The 21,200-nt window shown below is 37.5% G+C and overlaps 1 long non-coding RNA gene across 7 annotated transcripts in view; it reads right to left on the reverse strand.

Annotated features, from left to right (window-relative positions):
* The window catches only part of LOC112983509 (uncharacterized), a 68,096-nt gene that overhangs the window by 19,958 nt on the left and 26,938 nt on the right, over positions 1 to 21,200 (reverse strand). For 6 of the 7 annotated variants that reach the window (XR_010387928.1, XR_010387929.1, XR_010387927.1 and 3 more), the window contains 2 exons: positions 20,099 to 20,288; positions 19,439 to 19,650 (listed from right to left, as the gene is read on the reverse strand). This is a non-coding gene — a long non-coding RNA (uncharacterized LOC112983509). The remainder of the gene's footprint in view (positions 1 to 19,438; positions 19,651 to 20,098; positions 20,289 to 21,200) is intronic. The other variant, XR_010387925.1, reaches the window with a different exon arrangement.

The raw sequence follows: 21,200 nt of genomic DNA on the forward strand, positions 1-21,200 counted from the left end.
CACTGGAAGCTAAAAAGATTTGTGCTGGCTGTGGTGTTACTTTGATACTGTTTTGAAAACCTCCTTAACTGAGAAGGCTTCAAATGGACCAGAACTGACTATAACTCTCAGCTAGAATGTATGTGCATTGGCATACAGGGTGTTTAGTTATCTCTTTATAATATTCTGACACCTTCTAATGAAGTTTATGGTTCTTCTTTTCATAGTAACATGTGCATTACTTTTCCTGTCTACATTCTAGTTCCTCACAAAAATTAAGTCTGTGAAGTGTTTATGCAGATCCACTGATATCCTGAGCTTGGGTTCCCATTTCAGAAACAGGCATGATTTATTAGGAAGAAGTGGTGCAGGACATGAAGTATGAAAATCATTCCTCTTATTATAGCTGATGAATATCACAAGACACAGGCCAAACATAGGTCAGACTACTGCAATACCTTAAGCATAACAAAACTGAAAGGAATGTGTATTTTGAATCACAGCCAGGCAGTCAGAATAGCCAGTTTTTTTTATACAGGTATATACTATGCTCAGTCCTGTGAACAATTTACATTATTCAAGATTTGGAAGATTCTAGCACAGGTTGAGACTGTAAAGGAAGGAGAACCTTCAAAACCAGAAAACTGGGAGGAAAAAATATGTGCCTTCCTTCTCATGATTTGTCCTTTAGAAATTAGGAGATAATTCTGTCTTGAGACTCAGGCACTGAAAGCATTGGAAATGTAAGCATGAATGCCCCCCGTCTTTCCCCCCGTCAGTGAGTTACAGATCTGTACCAGTTATGGCATATCCCAAGGTAAAAATACATCAGTCAGAAAATCTGTAGCTTTAAAGGACTATGTTTGATTCACCCTTGCTGGCACAGAGGGTTGCAAATAATTTGAATAATTGCTGCAGATAGCAGATGGTAGAAATACTCCATTAAAAGATTTCCAAATATAGCTTAATTCAGCAAGGGGAGGGAGAAAAGTAGAGAAAATGTTCAAAGGAAATCTGGCAGAGAAAATAATAATAATAATAATAATTTTAAAAGAACCTAAATGGGAACTGAATGGGAAAAAAGGATGCCAAAACTGTCAGTTTTGGCTGTTATGTTCTGAAGGATTCCTTCAGACAAGAGCAGTCTGGTTCGCACCAACGCCGTTTCCAAGCGTACTGCTACAGCTGGGCAGAGTCAGTCTGCCACCACCTCACATTATTTCTGGCTTTGGACAGGGCACTGAATCAAAGGCATCTCCTGGTTTTCCCAAAACTGTTTCGTCTTTGCACTCTTTGTTGTCTCTGCTGGATGCTTGGGTGGCTCCTCAAGGAAGAGAAATATTTCCTTGAAATGGGGCAACCTCCCATGCAATGGCTTGCCCCAGGGCAAAGACCCTTGGAGCTCAGGGCTGAGCCGAGTTGATCATCCTTGCACTCCTCTTTTTCCGGTGGTAAAGGTACAAGTCAAGGTGAAGTGCATTGCCTGAGAATCCTAGACATATTACCACAGCAGAAATGGGACACAGTGCCATTGCTGTAAAATAATAAATCACCAAAGCTATGATTCTCAGGTGGAACTGCACTTTTCTAAAATCAGAGATCTGAAATAGAGTGAACCTTGCTGAATGCCCTTCCCCAGCACTGCAGTGAATGATCATCAATTATATTTGTCATATTAACAAATCATAGCAAGGAAGTAGAAGAACCCTGGTCTGAGGACGATATTGTAAATACATTTTGAAACAGGTGATAAAAATACACTGCATGATTAGGAGCAATTTGATAAAATTCTTCAGACTACTAATGATTAATCTGATCTGCTACTGTAAAAACAAATATGAAAAAGAGAAATATATAGGTTAGCCAATTCTTTAAACATCTCATAAGATCTTGAAAAAAAGAAGCACAAATGAGAATAAAAATGTGGCAGAAGAGGCTGACACTGGGTAAAATGTGTGACATTTTACAAAGGGAAAAATAAGCAAACAAGGCTTTGTACAAAGATAAGAACAGAAAGACCTAAGAAGTTATGAAAAACTTGAAAGAAAACACACACAAACATTTATTTTGGGGTTTGCCTCAAATATTGGGGTTCAGGACCCTGCAAACTAAAACTGTATTTAAATAAATCAGGAGCACAATTTACATTGCAACCTATTTTAGACACTTTAAAGGCAATAAGAGGAATAAATTTGGAAGGAAATAAACTCAATAAATGAGAAATGTTGCTAGATCAGAAAACATTTGAACCTTCTACTTACTTGTAGATGTAAAATTTAAGTCACATATACAGTCTTCCACTAAGACATGCAAATGACAGCATCTACAGTAGTAAACCTGCATTGCTGCATCAGTTTCACTATATTTTAGTTTCACTATATTTTAGGCACTAATAATATATTATATTATATTACTATATATTACTATTATATTATAGGCACTAATATTTTTGCACATGTAGCCTTTTTATTTGTGTGCACAACTGGTATTGCAGAAATGAAGGCATCATTTTAGAAATTTTGCACTGCAAAAGCCATGCATATCCACTACCACAGTGCATATTCACTAACATCTTTTGCCATAATAATGCTTCTAAGATCCTGCTTAAATGCTTCTAAACATCCAAAAACAGCAGAAAACAAAACAGGTCAAAAAAATGCAAGATTTCTCTTTATTTGCTTAAGCATTGAAGAAAGCTAAAAGAAGATCAAGCACTTCGAATACTGCAGCCTCCTTCCCTGGAAATATTTCTAATCAAACCAATACAAACAGAATAAAATTACATGGAAAGTAATAAAGTCTATAATCAAGACTGCTAGATTTCAGTGAGTGGTCTGCGACAGACTCTGTAGTTTCTCTTTTGAAAGTGTCACCATTAGTTGCAAAACTAGCACCATTAGCAAAAAAATTACTTTCTGAGAAAGTGAGGATGACTGTTTAAAGTAGAAATAAATAGCTGAAAGTATTCAAATACACAGAAAGAGCATTGCAGTATACTCTTATAATACTGAAAACATAAATACAAGCCCCAAGACAATGGTGACAAGAACATCCAAACATGAAAAACCGTGGTAACAAGACTGGAAACGTGGCTGGTGTTTGAATTTGTAATGGAGCAGCTGGAATGATTTGGCAGCAATGTGCCCACCAGCACCAGTTGGAAGAATACAACAAAGAAAGAAACCTTCTGGAACACCTACAGAAACAGAAGATATAAATTAGCTTGCAGATACTTTACAGCCTCTTCTTTAAACCAATAACTTCTGCACCTAGCACAAACAAAGGGAAAAAAGATGAAGAATGAAAAAAAGGAGGGAACAGAACCATAAATGCCCATTCCCAACCGAGCCCAGAGAGAAAATTGCAAATATACAGTGATTTCAATAATGATTTCAGTACTTGCTTTTTGAGTACTCAGATTTATTATTGGCACTAGAGGAAGAAGTTGGGTGTACTAGTCAGAAGCATAAGAAAGCATTTTGACATACATTTGTGAAGCAAGATAATTTTAACTTTTCACTTTGCGTCTCTCAGCCGAGCTGTCTTCTTGCTGTACAATGCCACCTGCAGGACAGCCAGCAATTGCAAACCACACTCCTTTTTGGAAAGGCTGAAAATGTTGCTCTGGTCATAGCTTTTAATAGCCATTTGTTTTCATGAAGCAATTAAAATCAAGAAGCCAAGTGCACGTAAGTTCCTGTGACTATAAACATTTACTGTACTGCTGAGAAGGGCTTGGGCTGCAATCAGCACTGTTACCACCCAGGCTGAAAAGCCATGGAATGATAATTTTTATGGTCAAGACAACTTCCTAGTCTGTGAAGTTGCTACAGTAGAAGATGAACTCCCAGGCAAACCTCGGTAAATAAACCGTTTTCTGAATTAAAATTCTCACTTTCATTCAAATGAAAGGAGGAGAGAAAGATGAAATATTTGTATTTAAAAAATGATACATATGTAAAGGAAATATTACATTAGCTGGCTTTTAAAAAGTAATTTAATTCCCCAGGACTTAATTAGCTCTGCCAACCTCCTTCATGTCACCTAGAGACACCACATACCTTTCACTGCTTGTTAAACTGAGGAAAGCAGAATCGGTGGATAGAAAAATGTACTTTAGGATATACCATGTGGAATCCCGGCCCTATTGATTTCCATAGCAAAGCTTTCACTGATTCATATGACTACCCTGTCATATCCACAATCTAGATATAAAGACTATGTGAGATTTTTCCTACATCAGTTTTTTTAAGTGTTAAGGGCAAAATGAATGTTGCACAAAGCAATTACAACTGTTTCATATAGCACTTGGTGAAAACATGAGGCACTACCTTCTGTGGACACAATGAATAAAAACAGAAACATTTTCCTTGCTGCTGGGAGGAACTATTTGTACATATTGTCCAGAGAATCGCTCTTTTCAGCTAACTATTGTTAACTATGGGAAGCAGCTAAGCTTCAGATAGTAGAAATGAGAAAGATTCTCAGCTGAGCTGAGTAAATCATGAGGAGTAAATGAGTACTCTTACTTTTGTCAGGAATATACTACCACCAGGGTTTGAAAAGGTGGCAGGGTCTGCTTGGAGGCAGAGCTGCCTTGGTGATATGAGTTTATACAGCACCTTGCACAACATGGTCTTCCTCTTGACAAAAGACCAGAGGTACCTAACATCCACCACCATCTTTACCATAAATGAGCAAAAAAAGCCAGGAAAAAAAAAAAAAAAAAAAAAAAAAGAACTTCAACCAGGGAACTACAAACTGGGCTTGAAGCACTATGCAAATGCAAATCTGGGATGTACGGATGTGTTGCGCATCAGACACAGAGGTGGCAGCTTAGGAAGAAGGTAGATTAACTTCAGAAGAAACCAACAAAACTGGTAAACACAGTATATGAGAAGAGGCTGGAGGAATGGGACTGGCTTAGTTTCAAACAAAGGAGAGGCATAATGAGAGTATGTGAAATATTGTCATAAACATGACAGTGATTAATTGTTTTCTGTGTACCTTCTGTATAGAATAAACTGGCATCATTGGTAAAAAAAAGAAGATTTATGCAAGGTTTAGTGAAAATCTGTCTGTTTGCAAGGAGAGTTAAGTCCTGGAACAGCTGGGGAATTTAAGAAATCCCTGTCTTTAGAGGTTTTTAAGAACAGATGAAGCATTATTTGGACTCTTGCCATTTAGACTTGTTCTTATAGTCTCAGCTCAAGAGTCCTGTGATTCAAAGATGTCACAGATTTCTCTTGTTTATTTCTTATTGGTATCTCTTTAATCATGGGTAGATTAAAAAAAAAATCCTAATGCAACCATAAATGGAATACAGTCTTTAATACCACTATATTGCTTGAAATAGAAAATTTTTAGAAAATTTGCCTGATTTTCTCACAATTTCAAAAATGAGGGACCTGTGAAGGGACTGAAAAGAGGAACCACAACAGATAGGCATTTCCAGGCACCAGTTCATCTTACTTTAAACTCTTACATTATGATTAATTTTAGTATTATACCAAGATGAGTCATCTCCTGGAGAGATGACTCCTATCTCTTCCCTTAGACTGTGGAGGGTCCAATTCAAGAGCTCATCTCTGCTCCTATGCAGGCATTTGGTTAAGATGCCAAACATTTTCTGCCTATTTTTTTCCTGAACCTGAGCAATGCCATAGAGCATTTAGGCAGACTGAAAGGCAACTAGTTTTCCTTCAGGAACATCCCTGCCTTTTCATTGATATCCTATAGAACTGAGTATTCAGAAAATGGAAGGTGCATTTCCAAATTGCAAACTGACTATTTGGGACCTGATGCAGTGATGCATACTTAGGTACCTAGTGCCACTTGAGATGCACTAGAGTATCTGAAAAATCCTTGCAGAGCTGGTACATATGCCATAGGACCTATGTGAGACCCACTCCCTTCTGGAGCTGCTGCTAGAGGCTGGGTGAGATCCCCTAGAATACCTCCGATGGCATTAGATGTTCATGTGTGAGCAAGTGAATCAAGCCCAAACTTGGTCTTCAGCCCTTGGGACTTATCCACCAGTCTAGAAATGTTGAAGCTGTAAGAGGAGATGATGACATAAATAGCTCTGTACCTCCCTCCCACATCCTCTGGCACAGTGGGAAAAGGCATGAAAAGGGATCAGGGACAAGAGAGGCAGGTCAGCAGAGCTTGGCTCCAGGGATAAGCAGCACAGAGTCTGTTGCTTTGAGGATAAATACATGGTCTGAATGACAAAACACAACATAAGGTGCACCTCCTTCTGTGAAGCCTCTTGAGGATAATAACGTGATCACCTTTCACTTATTATTATAAATAGGCCATTACACAGCCCTGACTTCTCCAGCCTCCAGTAATATTACTCCACTAGGAAAATAATAACCCAGTGGTAAATTATATTATTTCTAAAAATAGTGTGAGAAATTGTGGGTAACCAGAAAGGTTAATCCCTGTTTAATCTTCTGTTGCTGTGCTGGTACAGTATAAATCTGATGGTAAATGGGGGGCAGGAGAGTACACACATACAATACATAGTCATCTGAAAGTTTGCCTCTTACTCTGCTTTAGCACTATAATTTCTCATAAAAGGCTTGTGAACTAATAATAATTGCAGAATAATTACTAAAAAGAATGGCATTTATCTGCCTTTTCTGGCCTGATCACTTTGGATGCAAGAGCTCAGGGAAAGAAAAAATACTGCAGTAGAAATGCACAAACCATTTGTTTTCAGCATAGGACAAAGGGTCCTCAAAGGATGACAAAGATACTCAAAGGATGCATCTTCTATTCGTCCAAATGACTCTCAGATAGCTCTGTCTGTAGAAGTGCAAGATCAGGCAAGGCAGCTATTGAAAACACATATTTATTCTCTGCATGTTGTTTTTTGTTGCTCTCTGCTGTTAATATTATGCTTATGATACCAGACACTGCATAATATGACATTTCAAATGTATGGCACTGTGACAATGATATACGAGGAAATATTTACCAAGTCTGGCACAAGAAGTGGCGTTAATACTGAAAAGCAATGACTTACTTAGATTGGCTGCTATTTCTCAGTTTGCAGGGTAAATATTCAATGACACAGTCAAACCTGCCTGGGTGTATGCTCAAATGTGCTGAAAATGATCATACAATATGAATTAATTGTGTTAATTATGTAAAGAAATCATCTTTAATTTAAGATTTCAAAGCTAAAAGGTTGCAAAAACACAATTGAAGATAACTACACTGGGAGCACTACTCTATTCATTTCCATTTTTTGGAAGCAATTTCTCTTGAGTGACCTTCACAGACTGAGCATTTGATCTTCTTCAGGACAACTTTAAAAACAATTTGTGGGAGGAAAATTAGGAAACATACAGAATTTTGCTGCTGGACTTCCTTCCCCGCACCCTTGACTAGCACCTCCTGTTCATTCAGGACACATTCTCACATTTTAAAGATTCATGTCCCTTTAGCTCAATCATCTTAAAAGAGCTTTCCTGAAGGTCAACAAGAGACAAAAAAAGCATATATCAAAATGAAGGGAAGAGGAATAATCTAAGTGTGGGTGCCAAGAGTGAACCACAAAGAAACCAATCATGTCCTAGTCAACAAAAGCAGGACAAAGAAAAGAAAAGGGTCCATCTCTAAATTCCTCCCCCCAAAAAAATCATTTGGTTATTCTATATTGGCAGAATATATTATACAAAAATTATGAAACCATGGTAATATGTCCAATGATCTCACTGTAGCTATTGTTGCTACAAAGAATGCTTTGGTTTACATTTTCCTGTGGGTAGCTAAAATGGATAGCTGTATGGCCAAGGACTATGTACCAAATGGGTCTTTCCCAGATCTGTTTTCTATGGCAATGAGACAAAAGTCAGACTCCTATGGCCTTGAGCACGGCCAGCTTAACTTTTGGCTGGTGACAGAAGATCTATAATCTTCATGGAGGGCAGCTGACTCAGCACCACTACAACACCTTGCAATGTCGTACAATCACAGCTAGGATGACTCTAAGACTAGGAGGTTATCAGCCAAGCTCTTCCTAATATAATATATATTGAAGTCTTGGTATACATCCAGTCTTTTAGATCCAGAATTCCATTTGTTCAAAGGTGTTACATACTTGTTTCAGAGGTGTATATTTACTTGTTTCTGAGCTTTGAAAAGCTTTTTTTCCATGTATGACTCTGAATCCAGATCTTCTCCAAGTGAAGGAGTTCAGAAAGCAAGGAGTGTATTCTCTAATCCTATCTGGGTCAATTCCAAATTAATAAAATACTGAAGCCTGGTGTCAGGGCCAATGGTAATTTATATTACCCTTCTGTACATTAAGTTTTTTCTTTTGATAAAGAAAAAACATACTTGGATAAACAAAGTTCCATTATTCTCTAGAAACTCAGATCTGCCCTCAAAAATCAGACTGGGTTTTGAAATTCTGATAATAAAGAAAAGAATCTCTCCTTCAAGATCAGGTCTTTTAATGCTAATTTTCCTTGTTAAGTTTTATAAGGTATTCATTCATACTTTTAGAAAATGTCCAAGAGCTCATTAACTTAGTTCATTACCATAATGACAGTAACCTACTATACTTCTAAACCACAAAACAGAATGTCTATCTTAACTAAATACTCCAACAAAAAATAAACTAAAGGAATTTAAGGTTTTCCAAGTAGACATAAACTAAAAAAGCAAAAAACTTAAGGTCCAGAATAATATCTGTTTTCAAGTCCTGTTCTACTATTCAAACAAATAATAAGTCTTTCCATACAAGAGAGAGACACAATTTTAAGCTGATGTCCTTTATATTTTTCATTTACCAAAATCATTAAGTTTGACTGCTACAATTTAAAAATCACAATTTTCAAAGGAATACAAACACATGTTGGCAAAAGCACATAAATATAAATGTGTGTATGTACACTTCCATACTGTTTCATACATATATTTATAATACATTTACAGTTAAATATCAAATTGCCAGGTCACTTTGAAAATTGTAAGGTGCCTTTTTGTTTTCAGTTCATTCCTAAAAGTGTTGAAGGTGACCATATAAATGACTTGAACTGAGGATGTTTAATTTCATATTTCAGTGTTTGAGATAAGTTGTTATTTTTACTAGTGTACCAGGTTTTGGTTAGCTTTTCTAATTCTGCAGACATGGAATAGGAATGGCTTGCTCAACATATTAAATATCTAGCTCATAACTGCAATGTTAGAGTATTTGTTGGGAGCTAAACAGTCAAAAAAAAAAGTCAGCTCTTGAGTTTTCTGTGAATAACTGTCCCTTCTGTCACAGAACCTCATAACTGTAAGACATCTGTGTCAAAGGCAAATGGGGGCTGCCAGACCAGAGAGAAAGGGTCTTTAGATATGAATCTTGCTCAGTCAAACAGGTTGTCTTTTCCGGTTCTCTTCCAAGGTATTTTTGTGCAGTAAGTAAGTTTTACCAGGCACAGAAGCTCTTGAGAACAGGAGTGTAGTTTGCATTACTTTGTGATCATTGTTAATATTTAACAACAGTTCCCACAATTTTCTGCTTGCCATTTACATGAGGTTACTGGTTTAAATCCTTTTATAAGATGACAGATGGGGCAAGAAGGAACTTTGGAGTGGGATGGCATTTCAGGAATTATATGGAGTCAACCACTCAGGAAAGGAACGTTTTAATGAAGGAAGTGGAAGACGAAAGGAAAGGAGATATTCATTCTCGGCCATGAATAAGTAAAGTCCAAGCACTCCTATCCCAGAAAAGGAAACCACATAGAGACAAACTGTTTTTGATAAAAGAGGGGAAAGAAGGAGTTAGTTTAGATTCTGGAGAGGAACACAGCTATGTCACTTGTTCCCTTGTTGAAAGGACTTTGTGAAATCTCTAAGCAAAAGTCTTTTTCCGCCGGTGAACTGAGTGACCAATAAATATCAATTTGCTTTAGAAAAAAATCTCTGTCTATAAGTAATTTCTCACTATGTTGATAGCCTTTTTTCTCTAAAGCCCCCAACCCACAGCTATTAGGCTGCTTTTCAGTGAGCAGTATGGAGGGCTGTGTCCTCCAGGAGCACATTCAAAGTCGAGCAATCTCTCACCTATAAGTTTCATCTAGGATTGGCTTTGAAGGTGCTTAAACTTATAGTAAAGATTAGCATCCATAAGCAGAACCTGCAGTAAGGATGACTCCAGTGAGTTCCTAATCCATCCCCTTTATGGGACAGTGCATCACGACAATATTTGCTCTCTTCTTAACACAGATGACTTCCACATCACACTATTAGAAGATCAGATTCTAGCTCAACAGCTTGGGACTGACATGCCTTTTGAGGTAACAAAGAGAAGCAGATGAATAGATGTATTCATATATGTTTACTTTTGGCAGGTTGACAGAGAGTGTTTGACACTGAATAATAGGAGTGCATGGAAGGATGGAAAAAAACCATTTGCTTTCCTTTGCTTTTAATACACTATGCTGTCTTCTGGGACCTCCTCAGGAGTCACGATTCATTAAACTCAAAAGAATATCCCAGATAGATAAGATTAACAAGTAATAAAGCCAGTTATGTATATATACAGGCACTATATGGCCCAAATAGTGGGGACGACACAATTACACAATTACATTACATTAATTACCTTAATACAAGTTTTACCTTATTATGCAAGAAAATACTTTATAAATGCCATCATTTGATGTGTGATAGGCAACATCACAGTCATGTTCACAGCTAGATAGCGTAGTGTTCAATCTGCCATTCACGTTACCCAACTGCAGCAGAATCAACCACAACTGCTTTGGAGAATGCTAGACATTCAGAAGAAAGAAACTGAAAGAGGGATCTCTTCCAGATAGGGAGAGGGCAAGTCAGAGAGAGAGAACATGGACCAAGATTCCCACATGAACTGGGAGGGAACGGTTCTATGAGAGGGCAGAGTTCAGCACTTTTAAAAAGGAAATTTCTGCAGTGATGACCTTGAAAATTATGCAGAGAAAACAAAGTATAACTTTCAAAACTGCAGTGAGTGCAAAACCCAAAATTAGCAGAGAAAGAAAGAAGAATATTGGGAAACCAAATCTTTAAATATAAAATAGAATGCAAGAGAAAATGTGCCATATGCAACACTAGAGAGACCCTTAATAGAATGCTATCCCCTGTAAAATAACTTATTTAAGAAGAAGGTAAATTAAATGTTTAAGCCAAGATGGTAAGACATGTTCTAAAAGATTTGTCATAACTCAGACGGAAAGTTATGGTTTTCATACAAAATGGTAAATGAACAGCTTGTAATTTGCTGAGAGTTAAATCATCTGATCATAACAGTTTCCTCTGGACATGGAAATCAACACCATCAATCAGCAATAGAAGTTACAAATGAGTGTTGTTTACCTTAAAAGAATTCGAAAGTTCCCAGGGGAAATTTATTATGTGACTTCACTACTAGCTCTGAAAGAAGAAGTTGAAAATCTGTAGTATTCAAAGCAATATTTGAGGACCTAATATTTTGTATTTATTTTGCAATCAATTACATTCTTGAAACAATGCAAAACTAACTATATAAGTGAACATAGGCAAAACTAGCCACTTGAAATCATAATAATTAATAAATTTTCATCATAATCTGAAAGAATAATAATCTCTTTAACAACAGACCTGAAGTTATAGTCTGATTCATTCAGCATAACTTGCTTGGTGCTGTTAAAGCCAAGCTGCATGAAGGAAAAGATAGATTTATATTTTCTTCAGTATGAAAAATGTCAAAAAGTATTGAGAAGAAAGCTATGTTCAGTCTTGCAGAAAGATGATTCACCACCCACCCCTTATAGTCACCGAAGTCAGACACATTCATTACCCATTATGCTGAGGACTTTTATTTTTCTCCTTTTGGTGAATAAGCACTGAATTACCCATACCACTCAGCCATCTCACTAAATGCTGCTGCTGCTGACCAAAATAGTCATAAAAAGTCTATCTGTAAGGAACTCCAGACATTTAAATATATGGAAGTCATCTCTGCTAATAACGGAGATTTATATCCCATTCTGAGAGGGGTGTACAGAAATTTTAAAAATCACCAGTCAATACAAAAGCAAATCATCATGCTCAGTGAATGCTTGTGTTTTAAGACTCTTTCTTGGGAGAGAAGTATTCAGCAATTTTCAGGTGCAGAGTTTATAAAAATGTGAAAAGAAATCACTACACGAGGTGCTGACTTTATTCAGTTCTACATCCTCAAGGACCGTAATAGAATGCAACTAAGAGGCTGGGTTTTATCACTAGTCAATGTGTTTGAATGTAATTAACTTGATGCTACCTACATATTGTTGATAGTGTCCTTATTACAAAATCTACCTAAAATAAATAATAATGATTTAATCAAAATACTGCACTGCCAGACATGAACCCTATATACCCTGAATGGTGCATCAAGATCTGCTTGTTAATGGATTTGTGGAGCTTGAGAATAAACTAAGTTACAGTGCATGAGTGTTATTGAACTGCACAGAAAAATCCTCCAAACTATTATGTAAAAGATTCTCCACTTATTTTATTTTTGCTTATATATGGAGGTAACTGCTTAAGCATTTGCAGAAACTGGGACAGTGAGACAGGTTCAGTCACTGTATTAAAAATAATAGAATAAAAAAACAGTTAAACTGCCACCAAACTTGAGCCAAACAGTGATTTTATCTAAGAGTTTCATGGTTATTGGGTGTGCAGTTGATTACCTCTTGGTCTATATTGGATCCAAAATTATTTATTAATTGTGTGGGTTTATGCTTTGATAAAAATAGCCAGGAAACACACCCACCAATTGAAAGTTTTTTCCATTGTCTTTCACTTTTTTTTTGGCAAACTATTTTAACTATTCTGTAACTGGCTTGTGTTCTGCTCCACTTAAAACCAGAGCTCTATGCACCAGTGTGAAGCACACTGGGGCACTTGCAGAGGCAGTGGTTGTGGTAGATTTTCTAGAGCTGAATGGTAGCTGGCCAACCATGTACCAAGAGCTGATGAAGTAAGAGCTCTTTTAACTTAACCTCAGAGCATTTGGGAAAAGAAATTACCTAAAAGCATAGATGAAGTCATAACGGTTTAGCTCTTAGTGTTTTCCTTCTTACTCCTTAAGCAGATACCTGACAAATTCCATACATCTATTCAGAATGTATAAATATTAAGAAACAAGAAAGCACTCATAAGTACTGAAATGTCACTATCCATGTGAAATTGCTTTGATAATAATTAGGAAAAAAGCAATTACGTGGTTTTGGCCAGAAAACTAATACACGCTAATATTTTTATATACTGATTTACAAATCAAAGCTCTCAATATAAATTCTGGAAGCTACAGAACCAGACCGGATCATTATTCACATTGCCCTACACACAACTAGTTCAGAACTGAAGGCTAGCTTTCCAACACTCCCAGTTAAATGAGATAAATCCCATCCTTATTGACTAAGGCTGTGCCTAATTACCAAGAGAAAACACAGCATGATCCAGGATGTCGACTGTCCAACTGGGATCCTGTTGGAGCTTGGTTGGCCTTCTTTTCTGTGGAAATCAGAGCAAAGGGATGCAACAGAGAAGCAGTGTCATGCACTCCCAGGTTGCAGGCTGTAAGAGTCAGGATGTAGCCTAAGATAGCACCGCAATAAGATTAATAATTGCAGCTTACAGCTGTACAAAATTTCATGGCTGGAGATATGCCAGTGCAGCACAGCGTGGTGCTGCAGAGAGGTCCCTGACGCTCCCCAGAACAAGCTAGACAAGAAGCAACATAGCTGCCTAAAGCAAACCCTGCATCAGCTTTTCATCACAGCTAATTAGCTACATTAATTCAGCACACTGTCCACGATATATGCAAGCTAGATGGTTCAAAGCTAGCTTGCTTATGTCTTCATTTTAGACATAACCAGAATGCCCGGAAACTCATATAGACTTTACTTTACTAGTTTATACTTTGAAAATTGTTTCTGCAACTCAAGGATTAGAAACACATTTTTGTCACATGAAAAATTATTTTCTGGAGCACAGTTCAGGCCCGATGGAGATAAAGGAGGAGACCATACAAGGACAAGCGCTGAACTATAGGAGATACTCTACTGAACTACAACAAACAAAAAACATATCCATTATCTAGGAACTCATGTGACTCTTTGGCTTCATAATATCATCCTGTTCCCAATTCCTATAGGCTCAGAGAAGCTTAGAAGATAGAGTTGGAAAACAACTGTCCTTTTTTTATCCCTTCAAAAATGTTGAATGCCAAAATTTTAAACCACATGCAATAAGGAAGTATTATGCAAACATCTGTACTTTTTGGCATACATTTAGATGAAGGTTTTTTTGACAGGGCAGTCCCTTTGTGACCTCCAGAGCTGCTCTGGGGATCAGCTCCACACTTGGGTGTGGGACAGCTGAGGTTTGGCACAGAGTCAACAGAATTTGTCTGTCCTGTTGTACACTACGTGGTCTCTTCCAGAGAGAAGCATGAACAGTAAAATTAGCTAAGGGCTCATCTGATGGTCAGTGAATACAGTGCTCAGCAGTGAGCAGGCTGAAGGGTTCAGGAAGGTCTGATCCATCATTAATGATTCAAGGATTACACTTTGACTCTGTAAAAATACCATTTGTCTGCACCTACCTAAGCACCTTTATTTTATCCTGGATCCCTGAGATTAAAGCAGCAGGTATGCATGGAGTTTAAAATAACTTCTATTCTTTGCTGCATTTTACCTACTTTTCTTGGTTCGACGCATAGGCCTGCTCATATCTGCACTGGAGAGCAATGACCTAGACCTCCCCGCAGGAGCAAAGCCAGAGCAAAGAGATGCTATGACACAGGCCTCTCTTCCTGGCAACTAGCCAACACCAGAGCCTGCAGGAGGTAGAATTACATAATTTGAAAGGGATGTCTTAAAATAAAGCATGAATACCGAGCTAACACTTCTGCTGCTGCACCACTTTGAAATAACAGCAACTGTATCCTGAGAAAGCTGCAAATAGCCTAAGGCCTCAGCAGGAAGTCGGGCAAAGGATTTCCAGGCACAAAGCTGGAATGGAAGAATATATTTCCACACTGCAAGCAGTCACTGAAAACACTGATTGAAATTAGTTGTCATTTAGTTTCTTGAGGTCTGAAGACTGAGAAGTTGGAAGTGATCCATATTTATTCAACCAATAAAACTGAAAAGTGGGAACTAACATCAGCACACGTCTGTCATCAACTTGTCTGTTTGGTATATATACTATATGCTTTTCCCACACATCTTCATCTCTTTCTTTTCTTGGATTTAGCCTCTACATTATTTGGGAAAGAGATTCAGTCTTCCTGTGTCTCTGTCATATCTAATTGAGGTTATTACCGTAAAATCATTAACAGCAAAGGCAGAGAGAGCCACTCAGGAGACTTCTGACTCATACATAACATTGAAAGTCAACAGCACAATGACTCTTTTTTGGGGTATTCGTGGGCGGATGTTAGAATGACATGGAATTTACTTTGATATATTATATATATTGCCGCAGTATCTGAGGGCAAGAAGCAGCTTAATACAATGACAGGGCATAAGGCAAAATGCTCTACTTCCTAAGCACTGTTCAAGGTGGTGCAGAAAGATCACACATGAGCTCCACATTCCCCTTCTGGTAATCCCCCAGGCACAGGCAGTTCTCAGCAGGAACAGACCTTCAGCATCACCTTCCCCAAAAGCTCTAGAAACAGTGATGGGAACCGACAGGAACACAAGACACTCTGGTAGTCTCCAGCTGGCATAGAAGCTATTGCAAACTGGTACAACCCTTGTCCAGCTTTAACTTCTCCATTGCACCACCACCACTCCAGCAGCTGAACAAGCCTTGCCCTCTCCCTTTCCCCACAGAAGAAGAAAATATGGACCATAAAGCTCCTTCCACTAAAGACAATAATATCATTTGCTAGAAATAAACATGGGCTTATGAAGGTTTATTATTTCTGCGAAATAAAATTTGTCTAGGTTTGAAATTTTTATTCTAGAGATGATTTAATATGATAGAAAGGAAAAAAAAACCACAATATGACCTTTTGAGAAGAGCAGCTCCACAGACATGCTAAAATCTTCCTTATTCATAGTTACAATAAATACATTAGCTGACTCATTGACATTCATTACTGGATATGTATAAATCTTTAGCAAAATTTACCTTGCTGAAGCCTGATGCACTGTTGAAATCCCAGTGAAATTGTATTTAGGACATGTAGGAAAGGGTTCTGTGGTACATTAGCACGTTGCTGCCTCTAGCATAGACACAGAATTCAGCCTCTTGATACAGTTGTCCTGTCTACCAAACAGTCTTGGAAATAAATGTCAGGTGTGCTTCCACCTGAACTCAAATGTGAATCAAGTTATCTAAAGGAACAAACATAAACTTCCACCTAGAATAAAACACTTTCTACATGGCTAAAAAGCTACATGAGACCAGGAAAAAAAACATGAAGAAATCAATTCAAGCTCTGAAAGGAACTCTTTTTTATATATATTATATATATATAATTTATGGATATGCACACAGTAATCACTCTGCCTTGTTTTAAATGTCTGATGGAAACAGGCTTCACAGTTAATGCCACATCTTAGTCTCATGGGACATAAGGAGAAAACAGCTTGATCTACAAATGGAAGTGCAATTACATTTACTTACATCATGCTTTAATTTTTAGTAACATGGAAGAATCAATCTTACACAATTTACACTAGAAAAGAAACACAAACCATCCCAGGCAACAAAATATGCAATGAAAAGGAAGAAAAGTAGCTGAGTACCTTTCTAAGCAGTTTAGGGCTTGTTTGTTTGTCTGTTTGTTTGTTTTCTTGGTAAGAGAGAGAAAGTAGGTTTGTGCATTGTCATCCAGAAGGATGCCTGGTTGCACATATAGAGCTGATCCCAATCAGATTCAACATACACAGCCCCTGAAGCAAACGCTCAGCAGCACCAACTATAACTCAGATATTTTAAAATTCAAATACTAATAAGATTTTTTCAGAAGGGATAGATGGTTTGTTACAGTCACTTCCCTCTATAACTAATACATTAGCAAATTTTATTTTTTAATTCTGTTACTATGTGGCTAATTCTAATCCTCACTATCTTCATATAGCTCCTACCAATCATGTATTTAGGAAAAATACATGTTAATCAATTGATTCAAAGGTTATCAACGTATTTCTTATAAAATTATATGAACGTAAGCTTCTGAACATTCAGGATTTCAACCTGGGAGGAAGCATTTATACACAATTTGATTAAAACTAAACATAATAAACATAACTAAACCCATAGATCATGAGACAGCTAAAATAATCTCCAGCTTCCTTCTGTTTACTGGGGAGAGAGAAGTGGGATAATCTTTCCCCCATCCACCAAAAAAAAAACCCTCCAAAGTTTAAAACTCATCTCCAAGCACAGGATTAATTCAGTAAAATTACAGTTTAGCCTCCCCCATCACAGGGACCCCAGTTCTGAAAAAGACTGAATATCCTCCTTTCCTGTTGATTGCCAATAATGCTTTCCAGGACTGCATCCATGGCTGTTATTTATACCATGTTTTGCAATAAGAAATAATCATACTCATAACTGATTACAGAATCAAAATATACTTATTTTGCAGTTCAGTTGCGAATAAAGTAAAAATCTCATCTCAGCACAGCTTCTTCTACCATTGTAAGAATTTTAGTTAACTAATTGCACTTTTCACAGCATCCTTGCTCAGTACAGACTGGCAGAGAGACCAAACCTGATGGTTAATCAAGCTGTACTGCTTACTATTAGCTTAGCAAGACTGAAACAGCAAAGACTCAGTGGTCCTATTTCCCAGACAACCTGACAGATAGCTGTTGATTCCTCTGTTACAAGAGTATGAGATAAAGATCAGTTTGAAATGTAGCCCTGGGGTAATCATGAAAAAAAAAATCAAAGAAATGGACAATAAATTAACATTCTAATGTGAAAAGTACCAATCCAGATGTGCCCTGGTAGCTGAACTGATACAGGTACAATGTGCAAGGGAACAGGATGAATATAGGTGCCAATGTGTGAAAGCAGTTGTACAGACATGGAGAGGACCCAGGCCAAAACAAAATGTTCTAGCTGTATGTGGATTGTGCAGCTGACCTTGTACAAAACACTCTTCTACAGTCATTTGTATCATTTAAACCTTCTGAGTTTTCTCTCCAGCAGGAGTACCTACATAATGTACAAAGACAGGCACACAGTAAAGGGTGTTTCTTACCTTGAACAGCCTTCAGTCCACGGTCCTCATTCAGGAAAGCATGTAATGTAAAGCCTATATGTATGCTTATTCAAGCAAAGCTGTAAGTATGTACTTAAGTTCTACTGATACAGTGGCATTTAAGTATGTGTTTAAACACTTTTCAGAGTAAGTTTTTTCCAGAAGAAGAATAGGAGAAAGGATCAACCCCTCTGTCCTTTTACAGACAGGGAATGGAGGTTCAGAGAGATAAAACGACTTGCCAAAGGCCAGTCAGGAAGTCTGCGGCATGGCTAGGCACTAACACTAGACCAGCTGCTCCTTAGTTTGGTGCTTTAACACTAAACCATTTTTCTATTAAAAAGTTAATTAAGAAATGATGTACTCAGATTATTTAGTATGTTACTAGATAGAACAGATGACAGTCAGGTGAAAGTTGTGTAATATTCTAAAAACAAGAACGCATGCCTCCATCACTGAACACATGTAGAAGATAGTGTAAATGTTTTACTCTGCCATGTCGTTTTATAATGTTCAATCCACTGATGAGACGGAAAAATTTAATGAAAAATCATTCAACACAGCACAGAATTCAAAATCATCATCAGACTCCACAAAATATTACTAACAGTACTGATACTTAAAATGTTACAGAGTATGATATTGAACATCTGTGCTGTTATTGAGTCAGCAATTACAAAACACTCTATACCCTTGTAGCATCTCAAGTAAGCAGAAAACCACATCAAGGGAAATAACTGACAAAAAGGTCTAAGCTTAAAATTTGGTCCACAGATGTTTCTACTATGTTTTATTTCTTGCAATCAGATTGTAAGGTTCTGATTTTAAAATAAATTGCTTCAAAACTTGACTGCATCCTTTCACTGTAAGACAAACGAACAAGAATGTTTTCCGCTCAAATTCCTTTGCATCTATAAAATATACTTTACCCTTCAGCTAGTATCAGTATAAGGAGATTCTCCTTATTTCAAATTTTGCCTCCAACAATATAATTCTGGCTCAGTTATTTTCCTTTCTCTTCTCTACCTACTGGACGAGTTTAAACTCATATAATTAGCAAATGCCTCTAACACAAAAGACCCACTTATGATCAGAAACTAAGGAAAGCATCCATATTTGAGATGGCATTTTAAGCACATGCTTAATTTTAATCAGGAACTTAAATGGAAATAAACTCAGTCAATTTTTCCTACTGAAGGTAACACTTACTGGCATCAATCACTGGAGAGCTGATTGTGAATCCATGAAGAAACCTGATTTATTTTTCCCAGCTGAGGGAAGTTGCACATGTTAGAACACTGGGTCCTACTCTGCACCCGCAGCTCCAGCTAAATGACAGCCCCGTTGTCTAAGCTGCAGCTCAATTAGTTTGAAGGCAGGTGAAGGCATAGGCATCTTGCATTCCAAAATGCAATCAGGACCTGAAAGAGAGAAACAGAGAAGCCTTCACATTTTGCTGTGGAAATTCAGTCTAAAAAAGTTTTAGAGAGAATTAAAATGGGCAGGAATAATATTCCATTTCATGAGATGTATTCAACAGTTTTCAACTGAAGAGCAGAGCTGCGAGCTCAGGATTTCTTTCTTGCTGAAGCAAGTCAAACTTTCAGCCCATTCTTTTACTTCATTCTACTTAATGAATGGCAATGCAATACAAACCCTCTGAATCATCTCTGAGCCTACTTACAAACCATTAACCCAAGAAAGAGACTTCTGGGTTCTTTGATAATGCTAAGCTCAGAATAAATCCACCAATGTCCATCATTAAAATTGTAACGGATACACAGATATTAGCAGAGAGACATTTTCCCAAGGTATCTACAGTGGGAAGTTTTATTACATAACTAAGGAAGCTGCAATCTTCCCACCTACCATATTATCAAGTCACAGTATTTATGTAGACATTCACATTGAAGCTTTCACTTTTTAAAATCTCTATTTCATCTTCCAAGAGTTTTCAGATGCCTATCACAAAATTTGGTTGATCTGAAGACAGGTTTCAGAGAGAGTTGGCTGAAGATCAGTCCAGGCAATACTTCAGGTTAAAGGATGTATTGAGGAGCTAGGTGAAAAAAATGCTAAGCTTAACAATTTCTGCCAAAAAGTTAACTTCATGCAAACATTTCCAGATTTGGCATTTTCAAGTTTTGTGTTGGAAACATGTCTTGGATGTGGTTGCCATTTCAGGGGAAGGGTCAAAAGTCACCAAGCAGGAGACTGATCACAGCCAAATGGCAAAATACATAATTTGCCGTTTGGCTGTGATCAGTCTCCCGCTGAAAAGGGGGCCCCTGAAAAGAGGGCCTGAAAAGTCCATGTTCCAAGGCATAGAAAGCAGAGATTCAGCCATTTATTTACCATGAAGTACTTTTAGTCCTAAATACTCGAGTATTAACTCTTCCAGGATAGTGGTTCTCCATTTTTGCTCTCATTAATTTCTGGCAAATTTCAAAATATTCAGAATATTCTGGCAAATTTCAAAATTTCTTTGGCCAAGACCAAAAAGAAAAGCTCAGTCCAAATGAGCTTTGGGTCACCAACTGCTTTGCAAACCCAGCTGGTAGCTCAGTATGCCAAATTCAGCTCTGGCATAAGTATGCATAATTCCATCAACTTGGGTGGATTTGTGCCCAATTTCATGAAATCTGATTTCACCCTGAACTCTGAACTGCTCTTGGACAGATCTCAAAGCTGCTTCCGCTTATTATTTTGTACCACAAACAACTACTAAACTATTTAGCACCGATTTAAAATCAATTGCACAGCACCACAGTTACCCAGTCATCTAAATATACTTTCTATAGGTAGGGCTCAACTACACTTGAGGAGTGAAGAACCATGCAGAGAAGAGAATCATCACCAAACAAATGGATGCCAATAAAAGATATAATCAATAGGGGATTGCACAGAGCATTAGCAAGTGGACACATTTTGTGAGTTATTTCTTTGTATTTGATTAAAACTAACTTTTAAT

Source organism: Dromaius novaehollandiae, chromosome 2 (genome assembly GCF_036370855.1).
Source record: "Dromaius novaehollandiae isolate bDroNov1 chromosome 2, bDroNov1.hap1, whole genome shotgun sequence".
NCBI lineage: Eukaryota > Metazoa > Chordata > Aves > Casuariiformes > Dromaiidae > Dromaius > Dromaius novaehollandiae.